This window comes from Stegostoma tigrinum, chromosome 13, assembly GCF_030684315.1.
Source record: "Stegostoma tigrinum isolate sSteTig4 chromosome 13, sSteTig4.hap1, whole genome shotgun sequence".
Lineage (NCBI taxonomy): Eukaryota > Metazoa > Chordata > Chondrichthyes > Orectolobiformes > Stegostomatidae > Stegostoma > Stegostoma tigrinum.
This window is the reverse complement of record NC_081366.1, coordinates 17,215,061-17,240,754: the sequence shown is the minus strand read 5'-3', so window position 1 is coordinate 17,240,754 and position 25,694 is coordinate 17,215,061. Positions and strand designations below refer to the sequence as shown.

The window sequence follows — 25,694 nt, the reverse complement described above, 5'->3', positions numbered from 1 at the left end:
AGAACTAGCCCATCAGCCATCAAGTTTGTTCCACCATTCAGCGAGATCTCATTGATCTGATCATCCTCAGTTCCACTTTCCTGTATTTCTTTATTCCCTTACTGATTGAAAATTGATCTATCTCAACCTTAAGCATGCAAAAAATTAAATTTCACCATTTTCAATGATGAGATACAAACCCTTGGCTCGAGAACATTAACCAATGGTCCTGGATTACTATTCCAAGGACATTAAAATTACTCCCCCATCTCCTCAGGCTGCCTTTGGTGAGGGAAAATAGAGATACAATATTCCTGAGTGAAATTGGCAAAATCAAACTTCTTCCTGCAAACAGCAACAGAAATTTTGAATTAGCCTCTCCACCCACTTAAATTATTATGAATGCTGCGGCAATTGAAACATCATATGTTATTAATTCAATACCTTCTTGTTCAAGATGGCCATTGTTTGGCAATAATCTGGCACAAATGTTTCTTGACGTTTATCAACCCAAGTCTGAATGCTGTCCAGGTCTTGCTGAAAATGGACACGGGCTATTTCAGTGTGAGAGGAGTTGGGATTTATAGTGCACGATGCAACCATCAGGAACATGAGGGAATCTATTTTTAATACATAGAAATATAAGCACCGATACTCTGAGAATATATGCTCCCTGAATTCTAATTTGATATTATTTCTCAAACAATACCTAAATAGAAAGAATAAAATTAGTTTATAGATCAATGCCTCAGAACCAATATGCCCAACAGCTAAATACAGCACATGATGAGTTTAGAAGGGCAGAGATCTGAATATTCAGCTGGTATGAAATCACTTTGTCACAGAATTAGGTAGGGGACTAACACAGAATTGTTGGATTCCCTTGAGCTACTGGGCTGTCATAAAGTATCCTGCCAGGCTAACAGGAGAATCATTTATGTAAACCAAAATCTTCAGTCATTAAATAAAAACGATGTTCAGCAATATCAAGAACTTGAAGTAATCAAACAAGATTAAGGGATAATATATTTTTACTAATCAGCATATTTTGTTTAACAAATTATGCAAAAATCAGAAACTATATTTTTAAACTGAGATTTGCTCAATGTTTCTTAATATTTGCATTAATAAATTACACATTAATGCTTTGGATCACTTTTTTTGTGACGTTATGGATTTATTTCGTTTCATATGTTTGTGGACAAAATCATATTTTTCTTGTAATGCCAAAAATAGCTATAGTAGAAATTAAAAATTAAACCAAAGAGAACAGTAAGTAATTATTCAATTATCAAAATCTAATTAACCCAATCTCAAATTTGGTTCTCCTACAGATATTTTAAAATTAACCTGTTCAGCCATATGTGATACACCTCTGGAGCAGGTTGGACCTGAACCCAGTCCTTCTGGCCCAGAGACAGGGGCACCACCAGTGCACCACAAGAGCCCTCAATGGTCCTGTTAACAAAAGTCAGTGTTGATACATTGCCCTTCAGGTTAAAGGTACCAGCATGGTCTTGCTACACCACCACGTTTGTAGATGATTGACTGTGACTATGTATTTGCTATTAAGCTATTGTAATTTGCTATTATCATTTTAAAAGAAAATCAAATTTCACAATCTGCTTGGAAGGAGAAGCTTCAAACCTATGCCCCTGTGCTTTAGCTTGGTGTTCTAGATGATCAGTCCAATGGCATAACCACTGCAGTACATTCCTCCATGCTAATCCCAAATATAGTTCTCAGAATTATGGAATCATGGTGAAGTACATTGTCAATAGCAAATTCCTTCCTATCTACTCTAAATATGGAGCTGCTTCGAGAGAATGGGAATGGTCTTGCAGTCAGTAAGTTATTCTTACCAATGAATTAAGTAGAGTTTCTTGACTTTTTTTCTCCTTAGTTGGGATATTGTTAAATTCCAGAAAAAAATGTCAAGTTGTGAAACCAGACTAGATTGGCTGAGGAGATAATGGGAACTGCAGATGCTGGAGATTCCAAGATAATAAAATGTGAGGCTGGATGAACACAGCAGGCCAAGCAGCATCTCAGGAGCACAAAAGCTGACGTTTCGGGCCTAGACCCTTCATCAGAGAGGGGGATGGGGGGAGGGAACTGGAATAAATAGGGAGAGAGGGGGAGGCGAACCGAAGATGGAGAGTAAAGAAGATAGGTGGAGAGGGTGTAGGTGGGGAGGTAGGGAGGGGATAGGTCAGTCCAGGGAAGACGGACAGGTCAAGGAGGTGGGATGAGGTTAGTAGGTAGCTGGGGGTGCGGCTTGGGGTGGGAGGAAGGGATGGGTGAGAGGAAGAACCGGTTAGGGAGGCAGAGACAGGCTGGACTGGTTTTGGGATGCAGTGGGTGGGGGAAGAGCTGGGCTGGTTGTGTGGTGCAGTGGGGGGAGGGGATGAACTGGGCTGGTTTAGGGATGCAGTGGGGGAAGGGGAGATTTTGAAACTGGTGAAGTCCACATTGATACCATATGGCTGCAGGGTTCCCAGGCGGAATATGAGTTGCTGTTCCTGCAACCTTCGGGTGGCATCATTGTGGCAGTGCAGGAGGCCCATGATGGACATGTCATCAAGAGAATGGGAGAGGGAGTGGAAATGGTTTGCGACTGGGAGGTGCAGTTGTTTGTTGCGAACTGAGCGGAGGTGTTCTGCAAAGCGGTCCCCAGGCCTCCGCTTGGTTTCCCCAATGTAGAGAAAGCCGCACCGGGTACAGTGGATGCAGTATATCACATTGGCAGATGTGCAGGTGAACCTCTGCTTAATGTGGAATGTCATCTTGGGGCCTGGGATGGGGGTGAGGGAGGAGGTGTGGGGACAAGTGTAGCATTTCCTGCGGTTGCAGGGGAAGGTGCCGGGTGTGGTGGGGTTGGAGGGCAGTGTGGAGCGAACAAGGGAGTCACGGAGAGAGTGGTCTCTCCGGAAAGCAGACAGGGGTGGGGATGGAAAAATGTCTTGGGTGGTGGGGTCGGATTGTAAATGGCGGAAGTGTCGGAGGATAATGCGTTGTATCCGGAGGTTGGTGGGGTGGTGTGTGAGAACGAGGGGGATCCTCTTGGGGCGGTTGTGGCGGGGGCGGGGTGTGAGGGATGTGTCGCGGGAAATGCGGGAGACGCGGTCAAGGGCGTTCTCAATCACCGTGGGGGGGAAGTTGCGGTCCTTAAAGAACTTGGACATCTGGGATGTGCGGGAGTGGAATGTCTTATCGTGGGAGCAGATGCGGCGGAGGCGGAGGAATTGGGAATAGGGGATGGAATTTTTGCAGGAGGGTGGGTGGGAGGAGGTGTATTCTAGGTAGCTGTGGGAGTCGGTGGGCTTGAAATGGACATCAGTTACAAGCTGGTTGCCTGAGATGGAGACTGAGAGGTCCAGGAAGGTGAGGGATGTGCTGGAGATGGCCCAGGTGAACTGAAGGTTGGGGTGGAAGGTGTTGGTGAAGTGGATGAACTGTTCGAGCTCCTCTGGGGAGCAAGAGGCGGCGCCGATACAGTCATCAATGTACCGGAGGAAGAGGTGGGGTTTGGGGCCTGTGTAGGTGCGGAAGATGGACTGTTCCACGTAACCTACAAAGAGGCAGGCATAGCTGGGGCCCATGCGGGTGCCCATGGCCACCCCCTTAGTCTGTAGGAAGTGGGAGGAGTCAAAAGAGAAGTTGTTGAGTGTGAGGACGAGTTCCGCTAGGCGGATGAGAGTGTCGGTGGAGGGGGCCTGGTCGGGCCTGCGGGACAGGAAGAAGCGGAGGGCCTTGAGGCCATCTCCATGCGGAATGCAGGTGTACAGGAACTGGACGTCCATGGTGAATATGAGGTGTTGGGGGCCAGGGAATTGGAAGTCCTGGAGGAGGTGGAGGGCGTGGGTGGTGTCACGGACATAGGTGGGGAGTTCCTGGACCAAAGGGGAGAAAATGGAGTCCAGATAGGTGGAGATGAGTTCGGTGGGGCAGGAGCAGGCTGAGACGATGGGTCGACCAGGGCAGGCAGGTTTGTGGATTTTGGGAAGGAGATAGAAACGGGCCGTGCGGGGTTGGGGAACAATGAGGTTGGAGGCTGTGGGTGGGAGGTCCCCTGAGGTGATGAGGTCATGAATGGTGTTGGAGATGATGGTTTGGTGCTCGGGTGTGGGGTCATGATCGAGGAGGCGGTAGGAGGTGGTGTCGGAGAGTTGGCTGAGATTGCTGGTACAATGAAGAATGTGGTCTAAATCCTGATGAGGTTCATTGGCAAAGCAATCTAAAAACTGAAGTTAAACGTCCAAAATTTAGCAGGCTGGCAGCCTGACAGCTAGAAGTTACATAAGAAAACTTGTTTTATTTGGAGAGTCGTGAGCTGCATTTTCAACTAACTTGCTATTGCTTCAGCTACAAATAAGAGCAGTAACACTCCTGTTGTTGGATTCCCTGGAGTCATTGAAATGTTACGAACTATTCTCCTCGTCAAAGCAAGGAGAATCAAGAAGTCTCTCTTTTGACTGGTGCATTATTTTAAATTTGCCAGGGATGTGAAAGTTAAAGAAATCCCACTGGAATACCCACAATCCATAAAATAATTTTCAGAGACCTCTTTATTCAGGGCTTCAAGCAGCTATATCATTTATTAAATCTAGCTTTGCAGCTGGCTGAATTTTTGCAAAATAATTAGCTCAGTTGCAGTTTTCTCAAGTTTCATCAAAGGTTTCTCTCCACGAGGCCTAGTGGGTTTTCTTGCACCATTTGACCCAAACTCTAAACTAGGTTCCACATTTCAATGTCACCCAAGTATCTGACACTGGCTGAATTCTTTCACTTGCTACAGGCAGATGTTTTCACCAATGACAGGATAACCCAGGATCCTGGCTCAAGTGTCATCCCTAAACTTCAGGGGTGCAACTAGGCAAGTGTTAGCAGCCTGAGATGCCCTTCACCATCTATGTAGCAGCATAGCACCCACTAGCCAATGCTTCTTACAGTGCATAGAAGGCACAGCTGATAATTCCTTGCACATACAGTAGTGCATCCCTACACTTATCATTGTTTAGTCACCAGGACACACAGCTTACCTACCTTTAACTACATCCCATCTCACAACCCTCTCTAAGTCGGTGTTCCACTTTTCCCAATGCCCCACCGGAGCCCAGAATCTTATCATTCTTCGATGTGCATCTAACACATACAGGAAAGTTTTCAAATGGTTAGAACAGTCACCTTTATTCAGCAACATCAAAAGCGAACAGAAATCCTCCTGGAGCAAAAATGAACAGTGCCTGAGGCAGCAGTGCTAATCACTGAGCCACCACGCCATCCCCTATTGGAACAAGATGACAATTCAGTCCTGTCTAGCTTACTGTGCCCAATGCTGCTAGGCTCCACAATGTAGAAAGTGATGTCGGTTATGCTCAATGCTCACCTCCTTGTTAACTATTTCATCAGCATCTATCACATCCCCTCTCTACTTGCTCAATTATGCAAAGCAAACCACGCTAGGAATATGTGGCACACTCTGTCTGCACTGTTGTGCAAGGTCCCCCAGAGCATTCAAAGTAGCGTCTTTAAGAAGCCTATTGGCTGCCTAACCATGGCCTTAGTCAATGAATGTTTTGTAATGTATTAACATTCCGTCTAAGACAGACGTTGCCAAATGGAGACATCAGCCATGATTGTATTAGATAGCCCTTGTCCCCAATAACGATCTTTGTAAAGCACTGGGGCCCACAAATGCAGCAAAGATATAGGAATCATGGCAGTTCTCAAAAATGTACTGTGGACAAATATCTAAAAAAGGTGTTGATGATCAGACATCACTAGCATGGTGATACAATGGAACACTTTTCTACTGATGAACTCAGTTATATTATGAAATGGTCCTCTCAGCATGATGCGTTTACAGTCTATCACACCCTGCACCTGGGGGAAGCTGGTTTTGTTGCCAAATCATACAGCCTGAGCAACAGCACTGACCTCATAATAGAACATTGGGATGAAGTGAAGTTGTCATTGGTTACAGCCAAATCTCTGTGTCCTTTCCTACTTGGCACTCTGTAGACAGCCTCCATCATTACTCCCCAGCATGTTCACCATATAGAATTACAACTATAACTCTCATTTCACCCCTGAGCCACATCACTTCCGTTTAATCCTGCCTGCCATCATAATGCATATTTCCACCACTGCCCACCCCTCTATCAAGGTCACTGCGGTGATGACTGTCTATAAACATCCCCTCCTGAGCATCCCATGTCCTCCTAAGCACTACCTGTTCCTCCTAAAAGGATCAATTTTCCCCTCTTCATCATCCTTTTCACCCGAGCACAGGCTGTTGCTGCCATCAAACCGCACTTTGAGAACCAGCCCCCCACGCCACCCGCAACAGTGTTGCCTTATATATCCACATTGACATTCATTCTGTCGAACTGCAAAACTGAACATAGCCCATCTCCCTAACTGACTTAGGCAGACTACCCCAAATGGCCAGACCACCAATCATTCTCTGTGCAGATCCTGGACTGTCATCCATGAATCACTAACTGATTGCATTGGGCCCACTGGACTGACCGTATCCCACTGCCTGACTGCAGAGAAATGGAACCCCTGACATTGACCTGAATGTGGTTTTCTGTTGGTATTTACAATGTATTTGTTCAGTATGATCATTTTATTCCTTAAAATGTTATTTATTCATACTGCAGGTTTATTGAACAATCTAGGGATAATGAGAACTGCAGATGCTGGAGAATCCAAGATTAAAGTGTGGGGCTGGATGAACACAGCAGGCCAAGCAGCATCTCAGGAGCACAAAAGCTGATGTTTCGGGCCTAGACCCTTCATCAGAAAAGGGAGATGTGGAGAGGATTCTCAAATAAATAGGGAGAGAGGGGGAGGCAGACTGAAGATAGATAGAGGAGAAGATAGGTCTCTGCACCTCTCTTCTCCTCTATCTATCTTCAGTCCGCCTCCCCCTCTCTCCCTATTTATTTCAAAATCCTCTACCCATCCCCCTTTTCTGATGAAGGGTCTGGGCCTGAAACGTCAGCTTTTGTGCTCCTAAGATGCTGCTTGGCCCACTGTGTTCATCCAGCCCCACACTTTGTTATTGAACAATCTACTTCATTTACATTAGTTGTGCTTCAATTATTTTAAATTTAGCTCTTTTAAGATTTTAAAGTTCCTGATTTCAATACTTCTGTTGAATTCAATCCTTCTGTAGCCCATGTCCCACAGCTGTACAGAAGAATTTATTGCCCAGTGTTGAGGGAACTATGAAAATGTATTTTCCCATTCACGTATACATTCCTGATTGCTCCAGAAGCTTCGCCCAGGGTAAACTTGGATCATTAGATTACTGTGCATATATTTGTACATTGCAACAGGTTAGGGCCTTAATTTGGAAATGCACACACACAATGCTACCACCAAACCACGCATTGAGAACCAGCTAACCCCCCCACTCGCATTACCCTTTCACAACAGTGTTGCCTTATACATCCACATTGACATTCATTCTGTCGAACTGCAAAACTGAACATAGCCCATCTCCCTAACTGACTTAGGCAGATTACCCCAAGTGACCAGACCACCAATCATTCTCTGTGTAGATCCTTGACTGTCATCCATGAATCACTAACTGATTGCATTGGACCTACTGGACTGACCGTATCCCACTGCCTGACTGCAGAGAAATGGAATCCCTGACATTGGCCTTCTCAAGCAGATAACTAACTGTGTTTATGCCCCTGGACTCTGAGTTGATGCTGCCCATGACTGACAGGTACAGAACCCTCTGACTGATGTCCACCCATTGATATGACTGTGGACTACTCCCCTTAAAACTTTGAGGCACAGCCCTTAGTTTTGTTTGATGTACATGCTTGATTGACATATATGATAAATGGGACTTTGGTTGATGAATATGCAGCGTGTTTGCCAAATAGGTTGCTAGTGTTTGTTGTAGGCATGAGATTGACACAGCAACATATTGTACAGCAACATGTCCACTCCCTTGATTGATCACTGCTGACAGCCATGACAAGTATCCTGGCTTTGTATCTGCACTAAACAGAAATGCAAGACAGAAGTATTTTTAAGCTTGACTGAGGAGGAAAAGAGCAAAAAGTTAAGGTGAAGTAAGGCAAGGCAGTGGGACAATAAGTACTTAGGCAGCCATAAAGGGAGTGTGTGCTAAGAGAGTGAGCAAGTAGCCCTGAGATGCGCCCTGAGGTGCCCGTCCCTGAATGCAAAGTGTCCTTGTAGTAGCATTGCAATGAAAGGTGGCAGTGCAGCTTTGATGATAGACAATGACAACGTAATGAGACCAGTATGTTTCAGATGCCATCAGCTGTGGACGTGGGGTGCTTATGGCCACTGTCCATTAAACGTGCCCTGAGATGTCTAGGATGGAGATTTAGAGTAGCAAGCATCAAGCTGGAGTTGCCAGGCACCCACTCTGGCTTTCACATCAGGAATTTTCAGGATCTAGATTCTGTCAGTCAAATGGCAGACTGCACATAAGTGAGGTTGGATTAGGCAATAATGAGGGTGATGATTAGTGATAATTCATGTTAATAGACTTTCACGCATAAGGGGTTCATCTTGATACCCAGAGCTTCATTGAAAACTACAATGGTCTCTACATCGAGAAGAACCTTACGTAACATCTCACCAGATTTTACACAAATTTGTTGTCATAACCTATGTTGTTTAGGAGCTGGGAAGAGTCTGCCTTTATGTTTGGTGATATTATCATAAATCAGCATGTTGCATTCTCCAAAACCATTCTTCCAGCTTGACATTAAATGTAAAAATTACAATGATAGAGTTCTCAGAAACATCACACTTCTCTCCAGAACATGTTTACAAAATCATAGTTTTATGAGTATTGTTTGTTGGCTGTGAAATTTCTTTACCATTTTACAAAATAAATTGATCTTCCTAAATGAAGATTTATTGATTATTTTTGGGGAAAGCAAATAGGAAAGGGCGGGAGAAGGGAAAAGGAATGATAGACAGATTTGGGGCATTGATAGGAAAAGGAGTTGACAGCATGCAAGGTTGAAAGAGATTGTCCAAGATAATGAATTGAATGGAACGTATAGAAATTGAGAAAGAAATGGGGATTAAGGAATTTAAAGCTGGGAAATGAATAGATCAGAACTATTCTGAAGAAAGGTCACTGAGCCCAAAACGTTAACTTGACTTTCTCTCCACAGATGTTGCAATTTCTGATGTTGTTCCACGCAGTGTTAAGTTACAGATTAAAGTAGCTGGGTATGGATTTGGTAACTCCTTCATCGGTGGAAATTACCTGGGGCAGTGGACTTCCAGATCATGCCCGGATTGCCCAGAGGAGCCAATGCGCTGTACAAGGGCTTCACTCTGTCACATCTTAAATCAAAGCCACAAACTATGGCCCATTATCTGAAGCTGAGCCTAGGAATGGTCTAAAATGATGCAGTGGCTACACGATATATAGCTATGAGAAACTGGCTTTTCATTTTGACTAGTATGAACTATTAGCCTGTTGCCGAATTCAAGCAAATCTCATTTAAATGATGTGAACTCTATCCATCTATAGAGAATTTAACTTGGAAGTGAAGATGGAAAATGATGCATTAAATGATTAAAATCAATTACAGGACTTCAAAGGACAATGGGACAATTGCATGTCTAGACTGTGACAAGGCGTTTAACTGATATATAAAGCTACAGAAACCAAGAGTTAATCGGAAATGAAAGAAAACCACAGAGATGTCACAGAATGTCGATGTAAAGATCTTTGACTGCATTCACTCCCGTCAAGAGGTAGAGTGTAATTTAAAAGATTGGACTGTTTGAGTTGTCATTGTATAAGACCTGCCGCTGAACTTGAAACATCTACTTCTTTAACTTGTATAAAGAAATCCTTTTGTTTTAGAATATGAGTTCACATCAAGCACAATCTATCTTGAAATGACCACTTTGTGGACTGACTTGGAAATACTGAAGACATGTGGATCACAAAGGGCCTAAGATCTCGGCAGAGGCAAAAGAAAACTGCAGGCCTGACAATTCTTGGGTCAACTTGTAAGTGTCACAGAGTTGTGGAGTCATAAACTATTACAGTATAGAAAGAGGACTGATAGCACATTATGTCTGTCCTGGTCATTACACATCTATCTTCTCTAATCCCACTTCCCGCACAAGGTCCATAGCCATTTATGCTGTGTTATTTCAAAAGTTTATCTGAAAGCTTCTCAAATGTTGCAATGGCTTCTGTCATGATCAGCTTTTCAGCCAGCGAGTTACATGTACCCACTATCTTCTGGGTGAAAAAAGAACTCCTTAAATGCTCTCTAAATCTCTTTATCTTAAATCTGAGCCTCTGGTAATTGATGCCTGTTAGGGGAAACATTTATTCCTATCGATTCTAATACACCACTCATGATTTTGCCCACCTCAAATATGTCCCCACAGTCTTTTCACTCCAAAGGAAACAACTCCAATCTATGCACTCTTTCTTGATAGCTGAAATAGTCCAGACAGGGCAACATCCTGGTGAATCTTCTCTGCACCCTCTCCAATGCAATTACACCCTTCCTGTAGTATAGTGACCAGAACTGCACAAAGTAGTCCAGCTGTAGCCTAACCAAAATCCCACACAGTTCCATCGTAACCTCTTGGTTCTTGATCTTTGCCTACACTTTGACTAATCATGGGCCTTCTTAAAGTCCCTATTCACCCATCCTGTTTTCTTTAATAATCTATGTATGGGCATGCTTTCCTTACTGGAGATACCGAGAATGTTGCATAAGAGATCAACCCATGGAAATATCAGACTTCTGACAATAAGGTTTCTTCTAGCTAATTCTTGGATAGACATCATTTAGGGTTACACATTGGTATGTTTTATTAGCTTGATAAATAACTAGGTGTAAGAGTTGCTGTTACCACAGTATTTACACTGTGGAAGAGTCCAGTATGACTCTTCTGCTCAAAACATTAACTCTGTTTCTTTTCCCACAGATTCTGGCAAACCTGTTGAATTTCTTCAGTTTTCTACATGTGTATTTTAGATTTTCAGCATCTGCAGTATTTTGCTTTCAACTATTTACAAGCCTAATTGGTTACCTATCTTATGAGGGCAGGGAGCTGTAAGCTCTAAGCCCATCTCAGCTAAAAACGTTAGCGTCTGGAATCGGATGAGGAAGCCTGAATGCTGGTGGTACCATTATTTTTAGGTCCTACTTCCCCTTAATCCCTCTCTCAACTTGGTTCAAAATTCAGCAATTTAAGCCTAATGTTGAGCTAACAGAAGAGTTATGAACACACTGAAATCAAGGGCATTGAGTCGAGACACTTGGGAATATTTTAATGAGTTATTCTCCTCATTATAAATGATAAATCATTTCCCATTAATCAAATTATTTGTTACAGAAGTAAATCTCAACAACAACAGTGAAAACCTCACACAAAAATTGCTTTAAGTGGTATAATTCTTAAAATACGTTGAGGCAATGTTTGGGTTCACCCAGTTTCAGCGTACTTGAGTAATTTCAAAAATAATGAGTTAGCTCTTCTAGAATGTGCTCCGAGGGGTTTGAATCACCCAGGTGAAGAAAATCCATGAAATTCCAGCCGGGAAATTTGCCCAGCATAAGCAGAACTGACTTGATTTTTTATTCATTCATTCATTTGGATATAAAATTAGTAAGGTCGCTTCACAGGGATATGTTGTCCCATACTCAATTGAAATTGTTCATTAGTCTATTTGGTATCATGAATATTGAGCCTGAATGTGGTTTTCTGCTGGTATTTACAATGTATTTGTTCAGTATGATCATTTTATTCCTTAAAAGATTATTTTACTCATACTGCAGGTTTATTGAACAATCTCCTTCATTTACTTTAGTTGTGCTTCAATTATTTTAAATTTAGCTGTTTTAATGTTTTAAAGTACCTCATTTCAATACTTCTGTTGAATTCAATCCTTCTGTAGCCCATGTCCCACAACTGTACAGAAGAATTTATTGCCCAGTGCTGAGGGAACATTGAAAATGTATTTTCTCATTCACATATACATTCCTAATTGCCCCAGAAGCTTCGCCCAGGGTAAACTTGGATCATTAGATTACTGTGCATCTATTTGCACATTGGAATAGGTTAGGGCCTTAATTTGGAAATGCACACTGGGTCAATATCAGCAGTAAAATAGATTAACACTTCAGTATATCCATTTTGCTGATCTGATAAAATACTACTCTCTCCTTCCTCTGTACACACGCAGAATCTATGTTCTATATTTCTAGCATTTTTTATGTGAAATTCTGACATTTGAAGTTTTCTTCTTATGATGTTCAAAGCAATGGGAGTACTACTAGGATGATTCTTAAATTTCAGAATGAGCAAGTCTGTGTTGTTGTCAGCATTACATGGTTAAGGTCATTGACAACTTGGTTGTGAATAGTTATTCTTAAGAAAGGCAATCTGTTTGCAATTTTTATTCATTAAAGTCATTAGCTTTCCACAGTGTACAAATTGAATTTAGACTAAATTCTTAATGAATAAGATGTTCAACTTTTATTTCTTTTATATCCAGTTGCACATAAGTTATTTAGAAGGGACACAAAGCTTACCCAATCTTTACATTTTCTTTTGTGTAAGTATCCCACCCTCACAACAAGATTCATAGCCACTCAAACCTCGTTCTAAAGATGCCAAGAGAACTGTAGCCTTACTCTGTGTTTCATGCAGACAGTCCAACGGCTTATTGCCAATAGTAAGGGTGCCCTAGTTGTACTTTAATACATAAGTGAAAGATCAGTCACTAAACTTGCAATGAATGAGCATCTGTACTTGAGATAACAAGGTGTGGAGTTGGATGAACATAGCAGGCCAAGCAGCATCTTAGGAGCAGGAAAGCTGACGTTTCGGGGGTCTAGGTCTGAAACATCACCTTTCCTGCTCCTAAGATGCTGCTTGGCCTGCTGTGTTCATTCAGCTCCACACCTTGTTATCTTGAATTCTCCAGCATCTGCAGTTCCCATTATCTCTGATACAATCTGTACTTGATTTCATTTCACTACACAGTTTGTTAAATTAGCTTTAAATTATTACCATTTAATAGTTTTGCTGACTGTGTACAGCATGTAAAATATAGTTTGAAATGATTGAAATTCTGATTTATCTTAGACTCTTGTTATGGAAACCTGGAATTTTCTGGTGCGTGACCTCTATTTCTTGAAAAAGAGTAGGAACTTAGAGTAATGGCTCAGTTATTTAATCAAAAAGTTAATTTCAATATCTGAGGAGTGTTTATTAAGAAAATTAAATAATCTATTTAATATGAAATCAAGGAATTACCTGAAATGGTTTATTTTGTTGCTGCACCGTTAGAATAAAATAGAGTGCCCTTTATTGTCACACGTACTCAAGCACAGACATACAAGTTTACAATGTCACTTTTAATGGCACCATTTTAGGTACAAAGTATCGAGGTACGTATCTTACATACAAAAAGAGGAATGAAAAGTATTTGCATTAATTTATTGTGATTCATTGTATAAGTTAGAAATTTGACATAGTTAAAAGGGTAGATAGTACAGTCAAATAAACAAATTATAAATAAACATTACGTCGCTTTAACTGAGTGCAGGGGCATCCACACATGGTCTGTCCGCTTGCACCAGACCCAAGTCCAACAACTGTTCCTGCTCCGCTCAAGGTTCCAGTCCACTTTTCACCAGCTCTCCACTGCTCCAAGGTAAGTTTTCTTTGAGACTCATTTCCCTGTGCCGACCTCTGCTCCAGGACTTGCTTCGCTGTGCTGGCCTGGACCCCTTTGAGTAACTATGCAGTGCTCTCTCCTATCTCTTATCTACATGCATGCTCTCAGCGACAATATCCATATGTACCCTCAAGTCATTTAGTTATACTCCACTACGGCCTCTCTCCAATCTTCCACTGCCTCTGATTTGACACACTGCTTGTCTGACATTAAAAACTAGGTGAGCATAAATTTATTCTGACTAAATACTGTAAACTATATTAGAGAGTCTGCCCTTCAACTCTCAACCTTGTCTCTCTCCATGGCAACTGTCTGAAGCTGACCCAGACTGTTTAGAAACTTGCTGTTGTAAGTAAACCTATTAGTCATTTTTAGAGTTGATAATTCACACGCACTCAAGTCCTATTTCCAAACTCCTACTCTACAAAATATTGAGCTCATCCACAGCACTGTTGCACATGTCCTCATTTTCACTCATTCCAATATGTCAGCTCTGTTTTTATGGCTCAACATTGATTCCAGGTCAATTGAAATGTCTCCATTTTAAAATCCATATCCATGATTTGCCTTCACACCTCCATCTGTCTAATATTTCCTCCAGCCTCACAAACCTCCAAGATTCCTGCACACATCTAATTCTGAACACTCACACATTGTAATGTTAAGCACTGTCCAATGGTATTCAAGCTTTCATCTACCTAAGTCATGGGTTTGTGCATAAACCACGTCCCCTCCCCCTATCATCTCCGGCTTTCTCTCTCTCTCCTCCTCAAGGAGCTCTGTAAAACCTGACTGATTAGCCACGTTGTTCATCATCCCCCTGATATTTCCTTATTTGGCATGGAGGCAACTTTTGATTAATGGTGCTTTTGTGAATTTCCCTCAGATGGTTTTGTATTTTATTAACAGTTTTTGTTATAATTGGAGTAAATCTTGGACTTTATAATAGAATTCTGAGCCAGTAGGTGTAGGATTCAACCATCCAGGTGAATGGAGATCAAAACTCTGGCTCTAAATTCTCGTGATGTCCAGAGTGATACTTGCATCTGGTAAATTTGGTTGCCCCACCCAAACCTCTTCTTTGCATGAGGAATCAACATGTACATGCATCTTAGAGTATTAACCATCCTGTAACTTTCTGGAAGGATAGTTACAGCTCTGGAAGCTGTACCCTTGTCAAACTGCTCATCAGTTTCCAAAACCTTTGCAGTATTCTCCAAGTGAACGCTGTGAAGATTCAACTCTACCTTCTTAAATCACAAGCCAAAAGGCCAAAATCTGAGGTTTAGTCACTTTGCCAACTCTGAGTGCTAATTAAATCAGGATACTAAATGGAACCCATGTTAATCAAACCCTCAATAACTAAGATTCCTTACGTCATTGAACATTTGAAGCTGAATGGAATATGATATCAACATGAATGTTTATTTAGTCTTTTGGAATTCATGAAATTTAAATGTCAATATTTTTTAAATCATTAAATGAATGGCATTTTGAGACACTTTTGTGTTGTAGCCACAATACTGTTTCCTTCTCATGTGTGATGATAACATTAGACATTGGCACTTAATGATAGGATGGACCCTTGCAACTCAGGGAGTTGCAATTTGGTGCTTTTGTGAATTTCCCTCAGATAGTTTTGTATTTTATTTCTATTTAACTGGATCAGTAACTAAAGAAACCCAGTCTTGTAATTTCACCATATCATTGAGTTAGATTAAATATGCTTAAGGCTTTAGAAACTATAATATTCAGTAGTATTTGAAATTAATGTAGTTCATTAGAATAAACAGCAAATCTATTTACATATACGTTCTATTTTTAACCTTGCTAAATAATACAAACAACAGTCATCTAACAACTAGTCCATAACTTTCTAAATTAACATAAATTAACCCTGTAAATAAATGGAATTATTTATTTTGTAAGGGTCTTTTCAATTTACTTTAAATTTGATTGTGGATTCAATGGGATTAGATTAATTTATGATATCTGGTTGGCATGGGCGAGTTAGATCAAAGCGTCTGTTTCCATGCTGTACAACTCGCTGACCCTATGACTTTGTAACTGGGAAAAGGGCTAATTTACAATACAAGACTGAGGAAGGAATTGCTGTACTTTCAAAAAGCAAGTTATTGAAACTCATTGTAAGTTTTGTTTACAATGTTGTTTCACAAGTCTTGGGAGAAGGTGTAAGAGGAGACATCAAGGCACCAGGGTTATATATATAAAGATTCGGCCAACAATAGTTTGCTGATTGGTTTCTGGATTTGTGACCAGTTGTGGATGCCAAAATGTTTTCAACTGATGACAACTAATTGATTGTCTGAACAGCTTATAGGTGATTGATACAGGATGAAGCCATTAGATCTCTGGAAGAGGAAGTAGCGTCTCTCCCTCTCTCTCTCTAACAAAATACCAGAAGCTAAGGGAAGCCAGTGTTATCTTCCAATAGTTACTGTAAGCTGTTGTTTTAACTAATAAGTCACAAAGTTTTTATGATTCATGAACCATCACCCTGTGCTTCCTGTGAAGAACTAAAAAAAACCTGAAGGATAAAGATCAGAGGACCAAAGGACTTGGGAAACAAAAGGAAAATGTCCAATGAATTGAACTGAACTGTTTGTCCAGTTACTTTTCCACATCCATAGAACATTCTTTTGTCAGCTTGTGTTTGTCTGTGCGGGTACGTAGAGAGGGTTTCAGAAGGAGGCTAGAGATTTAACTAACACAGTTACATGCTGAAAGTTCAAAGCTGTTTGCCTGTGGTTAGAATGCATTTATTTGTAATAAATTGTTGTTCTTGTTGAGTACAGCCACCTGGTCCATGTTTTCTGTGAACTTTAGTCTAACAGATAGATAATGGGGATTCTACATACTTTATATTTTTTTTAAACGTTTGTGACAACTCTGGGAATAGCAGGGCTTTGTTTCCAGTGCACTGCAGTGCAGTATGACAAAAAGGTAATGGAGTAATTGTGTTTGATATTTACATTTTTGGTTACAGCTGGGCCACTGGGTGCAATTAACTGAATGCTGCAAGAAAAGAGTGAAAGGTGTAATTTTAGAACAAAAAAAGTGGATAAAAGATCATAAACTCTAATACCATACAGATTATTTTGAATTATGATCAGTGATTGAAAGGGCTGACAGGGAATCCTAGAGCTGGTGAGAGTGGAGTGAGGGAGTTTCAGAAGAATGGCATATGTGTTTATGCTGAGTGGAGAAGGGCTGACTATTAAGTGGATATATTGTGCATGGAGAATTGTTGATGGCAATGTGTGTGTAGCTGTGTGAACCTGAACAAATACTGTTTATTCAACACCTTATCTGAGAAATTGTTTTCATTTCATTCCTTGTAAAATTAGTTCCCAGATTTTCAACTGCAAACTCCTATCCTAGATCATTGTCCATTATTATGAAGCAAGAATTAAATGTCTAATCAAATTGGCAGCCAGTAATCAGTGGGGTGCCACAAGTATCAGTGCTGGGAGCCCAGTTATTCACAATATATATAGTGATTTGGATGAGGGAACAAAATGTAACATCTCCAAGTTTTCAGATGATACCAACTTGAGTGGGAAAGTGAACTGTGACGAGGATGCAGAGACCTTTTAGCATGATCTCGACAGTTTGGGTGAGTGGGCAAATCAATGGCAGAGGCAGTATATTTTGGAAAAATGTAAGGTTATTCACTTTGGAAACAAAAACAAGGATACAGATTACTAGCTGAATGGTTGTAAATTGGGAGAGGGGAGTGTGCAGCGAGACTTGGGTGTCCTTGTGCACCAGTCACTGAAGGTAAGCATGCAAGTGCAGCTGGTGGTAAAGAAAGCAAATGGTATGTTGGCCTAGATAATAAAATGTGAGGCTGGATGAACACAGCAGGCCAAGCAGCATCTCAGGAGCACAAAAGCTGACGTTTCGGGCCTAGACCCTTCTCTGATGAAGGGTCTAGGCCCGAAACGTCAGCTTTTGTGCTCCTGAGATGCTGCTTGGCCTGCTGTGTTCATCCAGCCTCACATTTTATTATCTTGGAATTCTCCAGCATCTGCAGTTCCCATTATCTCTGGTATGTTGGCCTTCCTGGCGAAAGGTTTCGAGTACAGGAGCATGGATGTGTTGCTACAGCTGTACAGGGCCTGGGTGAGTCCTCATCTGGAATATTGTGCACAATTTTGGTCTCCTTTTCTGAGGGAGGAAGCTCTTGCTGTCGATTGAAGATTTACCAGCCTGATTCCGGGGTTGGTGGGTCTGTTGTATGAGGCGAGATTGACACGGTTGGGATTGTTTTTGCCAGAGATCAGATGAAAGAGGGGGATCTCATGGATACTTATAAAATTCTAATAGGACTGGATTGGGTATATGCAGGGAGGATGTTCTCAATGGTGGGTGTGTCCAGAACCAAGGGTCATATTATGAGGATTCGAGGTGGGCTATTTAGGATGGAGACGTGAAGACATTTCTTCAGCCAAAGTGTGGTGAGTCTGTAGAATTAATTACCACAGGAAGTCATTGATGCCAAAACATTGAATGTATTCAAGCGGTGACTAGATACAACACTTGGGGTGAATGGGATCACAGCTTATGGGAGAAAGTAAGATTAGGCTATTGAGTTAGATGATCAGCCATGATCGTGTAGAATGGTGGAGCAGGCTCGAAGGGCTGAATGGCCTCCTCCTGCTCCTATCTTCAATGTTTCTATTAAATGTTAATGTATCAGTTTAGGTGCTTCCATGATTCCACTTTGGATACAGAGTATGATCCCTGTGTGACTATGACTTCAGGGAATAAAGATTACTTGGCTGGAAAAAAGAGAGTAGGAAGCAAGGCCTCTGGAGTTGAGAATAGTTTTGGACTTGTTCCTACGGAATTAAGGAGCAGAATAAAATGTAACCATGGATCAAGACTTCAATCATTTTTAAAGTTAATGGGGGAAACATTTCCATATTTAGAACTTATGTTTCTCAAACACTAAGTGTTGAGACAATGTTGCTTTTAGTTTGTTTTTTACAGCTTAAAACTAAAGCTTGAAATTTATTCATGTCATTCTTCAAATTAGTCACTGGAAATTTGAATGACTTTCTCAAGTCATCAGGCTCTGCAGAGTTCTCAACAAATTTTACATAATTGTATAAAAATAACAAGGACTCCATACATTAATGCTGTGGTTCATTTTTAAGGGTCCAATAAAAATCAAACTAATATGTCCCATTCACCCCAAGTGTTGTATCTAGTCACCGCTTGAATACATTCAATGTTTTGGCATCAATGACTTCCTGTGGTAATTAATTCTACAGACTCACCACTCTTTGGCTGAAGAAATGTCTTCTCGTCTCCATCCTAAATAGCCCACCTCGATGGCAATTTCACCATTGCCTCTATAAACCTAATACCTGTAGTTTGCTTGCCGTATATTTCTAGTGCATTTTGTTATTTTTCATTAATATCCTTGTTTTATTCCACATTAATCTAATCCTTTTCATTGTCACTCTTCACTGTCTCTGGGCTTCTGTTCAAATAACCTCTTGGCTGATTCTTTCTCATGCCTCATCTCATTATATCTTTTAGTGCCCTTTGCTCATTCATGATTTGTAACTGTCCATTTTATACGACCTCAGCTTGATAGATTCTGTCTGCCAATGACTGTAACCTGATCCACATGTCTTGATCAATGCCACTCAAGGCACCTGCTCTGGTCACTAACTGAACTTAGTATTTTCGTTTCTTTTAGTTTCACGTTTTGATTTGCCAACCAGCATTCACTATCGTATATCAGTGTTAGTGCTAACCTCTTGCTGTCTTGCAAATTTAACCTTCTCAACAGTTCCTTCATTTATTGAAATTAATCTGCGCCTTGCAATTCTTGCTTTCTTTCATATTGTTATCCTTTGGTTCTCTTTTCTATTCTCCTTTCAAAAACTACAACAAATTCATAAAGAAGATACTGTTTCTCATTCCAAATGTGCCTTATCCCGCTCAGTAGTGCATCATTGTTTGATCTTATCTTACTGTATTTAGCTCAGCTGTCCTTTCAAGCCTACTGATGTCCTGTCAAATAATGAATCATCTGCATAGGACAGATTGGTGACTTGAAAATCAAAGTTATCTGTTTATAATACTTTATCTTACAAAATCTAAAGCAATCTAATGAATAGAAGCAATGACAGCTGGCTACTTTGTCTAAGTAATCTTTTGGCTTTAGACCACAAGACAATAACTGTTACATCTTGTTGTTGGCTCGGGCTTACCAAAGCTAATTTTCATTTCAATCAATATGTTTTGTCCTGCCATAACTAACCAAAACGTTAAGCATCAATTTTCTGTACACGTTCTATCAAGCGCTTTTACACAGGCTACAAGAAGAACTGTTTCCCAAATTCCAAACAGATTCTATTGTCTTGATCAAAATCCTGGAACTCCCTTTCTAATGATATTTTTTGTGTACATACAACACATGAAATGCAATGGACAAAGAAGGTAACTCACCAGCATCTTTTCAAAGGAAAAACAACAAAACCGAGCTCAGCCAGTTAAGCCCACTTACCCAAACAAACAAAACAATGGAACTACAAACATTTTGTGACATAAATCCTACCCTTATTCATTATTCTAATATGTTGGTTTTAATGTCCTGAGCAATGTTCAGTCAAAAGGATTGTGGCAGATGTCATAGTCTGATATTTATAAGTTCCTGTCTAGTTTACATAAGTAATTGCAATCCCTTCCCCAAAGAAAACATACTTTTCACAAGACATCATGTTTTGATTTTCTTATTAACAGATCAATCGCATAAGACATTCACTGTGCCATATAGCAATACACTTTGGGCTACTTTCAAAGGCAGATTCAAATAAAAATAAATGTCAATGGCATTAAATTATTGAATTATTCAGTTATTGAAAATTGCCTTATAGTTACTCCAGTTGTATAACCCTGTGTTAGCACTTTACATCCTGTGTCTTCACCCTCATCCACCATACTTAATATCATGTGACTTTTCACTTAAACTTCCTATTGTTAATTTATCCAAGTATTTCAATTGCCCTTCCTTTCACTCTCTCCTTACCATTTTTCAAATTAACCAGTCTACCTAAAAATATATTTAACCAAAAAAAACTGCTCTAATTGTTTAATAACTACTTTGATATTAGTTCATCCTTCTTCTCGTACTGCTTCAAATTCTGTTATTAAATTATGCATTTATTACCTACTTTTCCACTTTCTCATCATGCCTCTTTAGTTATAAACACACCCGTGGAAGAATGATCTGCAGAGTTTCCGTCATTACTGATTTTAAGTTGGCTCCATCCAAATAACTATATTATTGGTCCTTTGTTCTTTGTCCATATGCCTAGAGTGTAATTCAACATGACATTAGTGGCATAAGTGCAATCCCCATACCTCATGTGGTAGTTCTTTGAAGCCTGCCTCTTCAACTTACCCCATTCTTGCAGCATTGGGCCTCTTAAAATACATTTAACTACTGTCTCAATATAATGGAAAGAGATGCTTATAGTCCTTTGTGTGCTCTAGCTAAATGCTTGTACTTGATTTGCACAGGGGCTCAGTGGTATGGCACTACTGCCTCACAGTACTAGGGACAGAGGTTCAGTTCCAGCCTTGGGTGACTGTCTATGTGGAGTTTACACATGCTTCCTGTGTCTGTGTGGGTTTTCTCCGGGTGCTCCGGTTTCCTCCCACAGTCCAAAGATGTGCAGGTTAGGTAGATTGGCCATGTTAAATTGCCCGTTGTGTACATTAGCAATTGGAAATGCAGGGTTATAGGGTGGGGGGTGGATCTCAGTGGGATGCTGTTTGGAGGGGTGTTGTGGACTTAATGATCTGTTTCCACGCCACAGAGTTTTATGAGACTAAACTGCGCCTGTCTGCACTTACAAGTAATATTAAGCACGCCAGATTGAACTCTCCTGTCCAAACTTTAATTTGCTGTCCAACTCTCAATACCATATGCCACTATTGATATGAGTAGATTTTTTGCACTTACTAATGTTACTTGTGACATCCAGGATGTTGAAAGTCACTAAGTGGCTCAATTTGAAGGAATGGCAATTGAGTTTTGATTCAGCCCATTGTAATGTAAACATGAACCATGTCAAGACATAATCCAGAAAGACATAGCACTTGATAATATGCCTGAGCTTAACAGCTTCAATTGTCTTTCAACTACATAATATTTTCTAAAAGTGCACACTGAAATTAATCTAACTCAGATTTCTATAAAGCAGAACAAATGTGTGCATTACTGTTATGCACTGTAAAGATCAGTCAAAGGAAATTTTAGCTGGCAAATCACTAGTTATTAACTGTCAAATAATTTCACATTATTCCTTCTAAGGCATCAACCTAGGGATTAAACCATTTAAAAATCAGAATTTTATATTGCATTAGTGCAATGCCATCCACGCAACGCCATAGAAATACATTCTAATCTTAATCTATTGAGCAGGGAAAGATATTTCTTCAGATGTAATGTGGTTCTTCAAGTGGCTGACTGAAGAGCAGCATTGAAGAACATCTGGAAGCCATTCAGCCCATCCCAATACATGCCATCATCATGAATCATTACAGAGAGAATTCCAGGATTTGGCCCAGCAATATTGAAGGAACAGCAATATATTTCCACGTCCGGATAGTGAGTGCCTCAGAGGTGATCTTGCAGGGAGTGGCATTCCCATGTATCTGCTGCCCTTGTGCTTCCAGATGGAAGTGGTCGTGGGTTTGGAAGGTGCTCTTTAAGGATCGTTGGTGAATTTCTGTTATGCACCTTGTAGATACTTTATACACAACTGCTACTGAGTGTCAGTGATGGATGTGGTGCCAATCAAACAGGCTGCTTTGTTCAGGATGGAGTCAAGTTTCTTGAGTGTTGTTGGGGCTGCACTCATCCAGGAAAGCGGAGGCATTCTATCAGACTCCTCTCCTGAAATTTGTAGATGGTAGACAGGCTTTAGGGAGTCAGGAGGTAAGTTACTTGCAATAGTATTACTAGCCTGTGACCTGCTCTTGTAGCTCATGTTTAAGCAGTGAGCCAAAGAATATGGGCATTGGGGGATTCAGTGATGGTAACACCATTGCATGAGACAATGATTAGACTGTCTCATGTTGGTGATGGTCATTGTCTGGCAGTTCTGAGGAGTCATTGCTTCTTGCTTTTCAACCAAAGCATGGATATTGTCCGGATCTTATCATATTTGAACATGGACTGCTTCAGTAACTGAGGAGTTGTAAATGGTTCTGAACATTGTGCAATCATTGATGAACATCCCAATTTCTGACTTTATGATGGAGAGAAGGTTGTTGATGAAGAAGCTGAAGAGGGTGGGCCAAGGACACTACCCTGAGGAATTTCTGCAGAGATGCCCTAGAGCTGAGGCGGTTGCTGTCCAACAATCTCGACCATCTTCCTGTGTGCCAGGCATGACTCCAATGGAGAAAGTTAGTCTCCTGATAACTATTGATTCCAGATATGCTAGGGCTCCTTGATGCAACACTGGTAGACTGCAGCCTTTATGATAAGGGCTGTCACTCTCAACTCACCTCTGGAATTCAGTGATTTTCTCTGTGCTTGAATCAAGTCTGTAAGGGGCCCTGGTGGAACCCAAACTGTGCGACAGTGAGCAAGTTATTGCTGAGCAGGTGCTGTTTGATAACATTGTTACTGACACCTCCCATCACTTTACTGATGATCGAAAGCAGAATGATGGAGTAGCAATTGGCTGGGTTAGATTTGTCCTGTTGTGTGTGAAATTGACATACCTGGGCAATTTTCCACATTGTTGGGTGGATGACAGTGTTTTAACCGCACTGGAATCTTCAGTACTATTGCCAGAATGTTGTCAGGGTCTGTAGCCTTTGCAGTATCTGGTGTCTTTGACCATTTTTAATAACACATGGAGTGTATCAAATTGGCTGAAGACTGGAATCTGTGATAGTGGGGACCACTGGAGGAGGCCAAGATGGATCATCCACTTGGCACTTCCAGCTGAAGAATGTTGTGAATGCTTTATCCTTATCTTTTGCACTGACATATTGAGCTCACTGAGGATTGGGATATTTGTGCAGCCTCCTCATCAATGAGCTGTTTAATTTTCAACCACCATTCATGACTGATGTGGCAGGACTGCAGAGCCTGGATCTGATCTGCTGGTTTTGTGATCACTTTGCTATATGTATCACTTGCTACATATACTGTTTGACATGCAAGTAATCCTGCCTGGCACCAGCACCAGGTTGACAACTCATTTCTACATTTGTTTTGTATTGCTGCAGTCATGCCCTCCTGTACACTCTATTGAACCAAGGTTGATCCCCTAGATTGATAGCAATGTTTGAGTGGGGGATATGCCAGGTCATGAGTTTTCAGATTGTGCTGGAGTACAGTTCTGCTGCTGTTGATGGCACACAGCATCTCATGGATGACCAGTCTTGAGCTGCTAAATCTGTTCAAAGTCCATCCCATTGAGCACAATGTTCGTGCCACTCAGCACGATGGAGTGTATTCTCAATGAGAAGACAGAATTTCATCTCCACAAGGGCTGTGCATTGTTCACTCTTACCGATACTGTCATGGATAGAAGCATCTGCAGACTGGTAAGGATGAGGTCAAGTATGTTTTTCCCTCATTCATTCCCTTACTATGTGTGCAGACCCAGTCTATCAGTTATGTCGTTTAGGACCCAACAAAATTGATCAGTAGTGCTGCTGCCAAGTCATTCTTGGCAGTGGACATTGAATCCCATACCCAGAGTACATTTTGTGCCCTTACCACCCTCAGTGCTTCCTCTATATATTGCTTAACATGGATGAGTATCAATTCATCAGCAAGGGGAGTATGGTGCGTGGCAATCAATAGGGAGTCTCCTTGCCCATGTTTCAGCTGAAGCCATGAGATTTCATTGAGGCTAGAGTCAATGTTGAGAGCTTCCCAGGATAGCTCCTTTTTCCCTGTATATCAGTGTGCTGCCACCTGGTTCTCTATGAGCCTAATAGCATGCCTTCAATTCACCCTGGTCCTGAACTTACCATCTCCAAAATAGTCGGCTCTGGGTGAGGCTATCCATGACTTACCTACCAGCCAGCGCAGTACTATGGACAATCCACTTCTGTTCCTGAAGAGGGAGGGATGTCCTGGAAACTTCTGACCCATGTACTTGCAAAGCTGTCGTGCCACCATACCACTGCCAACAGGAGGATGTTGATGCTGTAAATACAGAGAAATTGTTCATTATGGCAGGCTTGGTATCCGTCAGACACAGATTTAAGGTGTTATCAAGAGAACCAGAGGCAACAAGAAAATAAAATAAGTAGGGAGCAGCTGTGATCTCGAATGCATTACTTGGATGAATTCCAGTTTAACTGTAACTCTCAAAAAGGAAAGAGAAAATAGTTCAGAGGGAAAAATGATACAGTTCTGTGGGGTGGAGCTGGGAATGGATCTAATTTAATAGGCCTATTAAACCCAACAGGGCAGACAGCATCTGAGGAGAGAGAAACAAAGTTAATGTATCAAGTTGAATATGACGCTTTATTAGGAAGTGTTTGTTAAGAAAAGTCATTTCAAACTCAAAATGTTAATCAAATTTTAGCTTTCTGTTTTTATTTCAGATCTCCAGCATTAATGGTATTTTGCTTTCATCAAAAGTTATTTTGGGCCGAATGGACTTCCGTATTATAACCTATTATGATTCTAACTGGGGCATTAAACAAAGTTAAAACACAATAGTCCCATTTCTCATCGATGTAGGAGCCTAACACGTCAGTGCAAAGGGCAAGGCTGAAAGGTTTGCAAAACCTCTTCAGCCAGAAATGCCAAGTGGATGATCCATCTCAGACTCTTTCTGAAGTCCCCAGTATACAGAAGCCAGAATTCAGCCAATTTGATTCATTCCATATGATATGAAGGAAAACTGAAGACACCAAATATTGCTTACTGACAACATTTTAGCAATCGTGC

The 25,694-nt window shown here is 41.1% G+C and overlaps 1 long non-coding RNA gene across 1 annotated transcript in view; it reads right to left on the bottom strand.

The window, feature by feature from the left end:
• The window catches only part of LOC125458133 (uncharacterized), a 153,813-nt gene that overhangs the window by 28,831 nt on the left and 99,288 nt on the right, over window positions 1-25,694 (bottom strand). Inside the window, exon 2 of the long non-coding RNA XR_007248773.2 lies at window positions 24,809-24,941. This is a non-coding gene — a long non-coding RNA (uncharacterized LOC125458133). The remainder of the gene's footprint in view (window positions 1-24,808; window positions 24,942-25,694) is intronic.